Source organism: Coptis chinensis, chromosome 3 (assembly GCF_015680905.1).
Source record: "Coptis chinensis isolate HL-2020 chromosome 3, ASM1568090v1, whole genome shotgun sequence".
In the NCBI taxonomy this organism is placed as follows: Eukaryota; Viridiplantae; Streptophyta; class Magnoliopsida; order Ranunculales; family Ranunculaceae; genus Coptis; species Coptis chinensis.
In genome coordinates this window covers 51,950,103-51,954,092 of record NC_141458.1, presented here as the reverse complement: position 1 = coordinate 51,954,092, position 3,990 = coordinate 51,950,103, and the positions used below count along the sequence as shown (strand labels likewise).

At 34.9% G+C, this 3,990-nt stretch overlaps 1 long non-coding RNA gene across 1 annotated transcript; it reads left to right on the top strand.

The window, feature by feature from the left end:
• The first annotated feature begins 2,630 nt into the window (after nt 1–2,630).
• On the top strand, nt 2,631–3,220 carry LOC147509966 (uncharacterized). Its single transcript, XR_015216689.1, has 3 exons — nt 2,631–2,710; nt 2,801–2,860; nt 3,175–3,220. It is a non-coding gene; the product is annotated as an uncharacterized LOC147509966 (long non-coding RNA).
• Nucleotides 3,221–3,990: the final 770 nt, after the last annotated feature.

Genomic DNA, 3,990 nt, shown 5'->3' with positions numbered 1-3,990 from the left:
AGTCATTTACATGAAATAATGTTAATTATTAGGTATATACACTTTATAGGTGCTTGTTTATATATCTTATGTGGAAATGATGAAATGAGTGTTTATATACGCTTAAGTTACAAATCTTTTTCAGCTCTTGATGTCATCTAGTCTTGAGGAGGGATCATAGGAAGTGTTCGTCTTTAGTTGGTGTAACTGTCAGGTATTGTTAAGGTTTAGTCTAGTTATTATACATTCACATTATTCTTGTACAAAGTAAAATGAAATTAGTGGAAGTTCATTGTTTCGATGTTTGAATCGTAAATTCCAGAGATTAGGTTGGGCTAGATTCAATTCTACTAGCTTTAGTCCCTGCTTTTTGTTTTATGTTTGCTATCTATCTACTGATCTGCAAACACGAGTCCTTATATAAATTCAAAAGGATTATGGCACGTTTTAGCTAAAGGAATCCCAATTATTTTTTTTTTAGCTTTTGGATCATTGCATTTATGTACTTGTTTCTCAATTTGTTTAGTATCTTATTGTTGATATTTATGTGTCAGGGTGCTGGTATTCAAGAACTAAGGTTCTAGCTGCTTTCAAATCTATCTTTTTGGCTTGTTTAGGCATGTGTAAGATGTAGCTTGGCAAAGTATATTAATCGGATCAAATAGATTGGTATTAATTTTCATAGTACTTACTTTGTAATTGGCAAACATGAGTGTTGTTGACAAGTGCTGCCTACGTACATGTGCAATTAAAGCAAGTTGAATTCTCCAAGTACACTAGGAACCTTTCCCCTACAAGTTGATCTATTTTTCTCTTAGGGCCTACTGGTTTGTTTATGTTAAGTATGTCATCCATCTGATATGCCTTGACGGCGTTTATCATAATACATCAGTTTTCAAACCTCGTTTATGTCAACTTGTTCCCGGTATGTTGCCAATATCTTTCTCTGCATTTTCTTGTTTTCTTATGAACTTATTTCGGTGATTTATTTTACATCGGTACACACGACGATTTACTTTGAATACTTTTGCAAGAAAGGAAAGAAAATTCAGGTTTGGACACACTTTTATGTATAAACCATCCATGGCTTAAAAATATCCCGAAGTTTAATTTTCCATTTTTCCTTAAATCTTATTGTGCTAAGGTTTTACTTTTAATTTGTCTATTAGATAATACTCCCAAGTCTAGGAGATGCCTTATGGTTTTAGCTTGCTTAAATACTAAATAGTTTTGGATTCTTTCCAATTTAACAAATCAAGCAAAATACACCTCCTCCTCGTTGCGTTCAACGGTCTTGATGGAATAGATAGTAGGGAAAATACATGAGTAGGAGTGGAGTGGAATTTCATGTCAAGGATGGTAACTTGGTGAGTACGTATAATGTATTTGTGATCTCATTAAACCAATGCAATGTATGTTTTTTTTTCATTCCTCAAGAAGATAATCAACTTTTTTTTCCCTATTTTGACACATACCTAGGATAAAAAAAAGAATGTGGTATATAGGATATAGGATATTAATCTATAAAAGTGTAGGTGGAGTTTTAATTGTGTGGTTCTTGTTGAGTAGAAGAATGTGGATTGATTTGTGTTGCTGCTGCAATGATGACTGCTGATTTTGTGTTTGTCGTTTCTATTTTTGATGAGCTTGACTTTGTGGTCGATTACATACTCTGAAGCCTTTGTTACATGAAAGACATGAATATGGAACAATTGTTAGTGTCTCTTATGCGAGTATAATTGTTTGTTCTGTTCTTAACTAAAATGACAATTGATTTTCTTGTTATATTTGTAATCTAGCTAAAGTTTTTCCTAGTTACAATTTTGTTCTGACATTACTTTATGATGTCACAGCTTTGGGACAAGTCTTGGCGTTTATCCCACTTTGATCTTTCTAATATTACTAGGACGAGCCGTATTGGTTATTCTTGGCTCAGCCATCTCCAGTGTTTTCAATAAGATGTATGGATTCCTGAGGATTACATACAACAATCAGGTGAGCAATCTTAGCAGTCAACAGCTTTTTCTTTACAAATTCAAGTGTAGTATATGTTCTTTCAAATGCATCGAAGTCCAGCTCTGTTCATAACAGAGCAAAAGAAAAAAATGGCGGGGCCTAAAGACAGATAGAAATGCAAGTATTTGATGGTCACGAGCATGCTTACTCAAATAAATTTTGGTTAGGTTATAACTGGGTAGGTTTTGGACTTATGAGAGGTGTTGTTTCTATTGCTTTAGCTTTTAGTCGCATGTTGCTAGAGAAATAATATCATTGAAATGAGGCAAGTCCGATACTCATCATTTATGCAAGTTTTGTTTTAGTAAGTTAGTAACAACACTACTCTCTATCTTTGTCTCTACAAAGATACACACTCTGACGTACCATGGGATTCTGTTCAAGCAACAATGGTGGCATACACCATTATTGTTGTACTCTTACTACACTGGTGCAGGCTTCGTCATCTGGAATGACTACTAGCCACCTCCTTGTTGCAGTTGCATTTTATTGGAAGGTTAGTCGTGTTGTGTGCACATTAGACTCTTCATTTCGAATCATGTATTTATATTGGTTGTGAATCTCGAGTGTTGGCATTTGAAGCTTATATAGTTCTGCAATTCTCAATGTTTAGAGTGGTTTCTAAGTATTATTCACCTTCCCAACCTAGGCTGTTGTGGAAGAAGGTTCTCGTTCCTATGGTGTCATGGGGATACTGTCACTAGTGGGACTTGTGGTATGAGCTTGCTCTTCGAAATTCTTAATATTGCTTAATTATTGTTAATGGTGTTATATCACTTTTCCCTGATGATGAGGGTTTTTTCAGTCCTTTGTAGTGTTCTTCTCTCTTGGAATTGGAGCTATTCCATGGGTTATAATGTCTGAGGTATGCTCTTTATATCAGAACTTCTGATTTCTCAAATTTTAATGGATCCCTTTCAAAAGCACAGAAAAATATGGGTGCACACCTCCAGAGGTCCTATATTTCTTTCTATTCCTTAGATGATTGGCTTTCCATTCCTAGACTGCAACATTCTATTTTTATTTTGTTAGACACTTTAGTGTAGGACAGGATTTAAAGTGGTAATGTTTTATATTTTATCCTCGGCTCCAGTCATAATATGGCTTGGCTTTGTCCTCAGTAGAAATATAATTGACAGTAGAGTGCATTATTCTTAATGTGACGTAGGCTCGTTGCAGATACTCCCAATTAATATCAAGGGCCTCGCTGGTAGCATAGCCACACCGCCAACCGCTCAGATCTTGGTTGATAACTATGACATCAAACTTGCTTCTACACCGAGTCGGGAGGTATGTCCCCCCTCACAGACATCAGATTACTTATTGTATCTACCTGCTGCGGCACATCTAAAATACTAAATAAGCTTTATTTGTGACAGGGACTTTTATCATTTACACAGTTGTAAGTGCTTTTACTGTTGTGTTTGTGGCACTGTGGGTACCCGAGACTAAGGGTAGAACTCTGGAGGAGATTCAATGGTCCTTCAGATAAGTTTTGCCTAGGAAGATTTTGGATCTCAATATTTATTCTACATTCCGCCATGCGAAATGCCCGGCCCGTATAAATTGTAGCATTATCTGGTGGAATCATGTTTTTTGAACTTGCGAAAGAGCTGGTTTTACCCTCATGAAAGGTTGTGCGACTCAATGAAAGACCAAATTACATAAAGGTGATGAAGATAGGAATTTCAAAGCACAAATTGTTTTTTTTCTCTCATTATGTTCTTATTATGCCTTGTGTATTTTAAAAGCCTAGTTATTTATTGGCAATCAACAGCTTGAAAACATTGTAAATTTTGGAAAACCAATGTATAATATATCAAATTTTGAAATGTGTTGTTTTAGTATATTTGTGTAATTGATTTTATAATATAAGAATCATGTAGTATTAGTAGTGGTGTCGGGGAAAAAATAGGTTCTACCAAAAAAATTAATTATTTAAAAAAAAATACTTTAAACAAATACGACGGGGAATACTATCGTTACTTCCTAAAC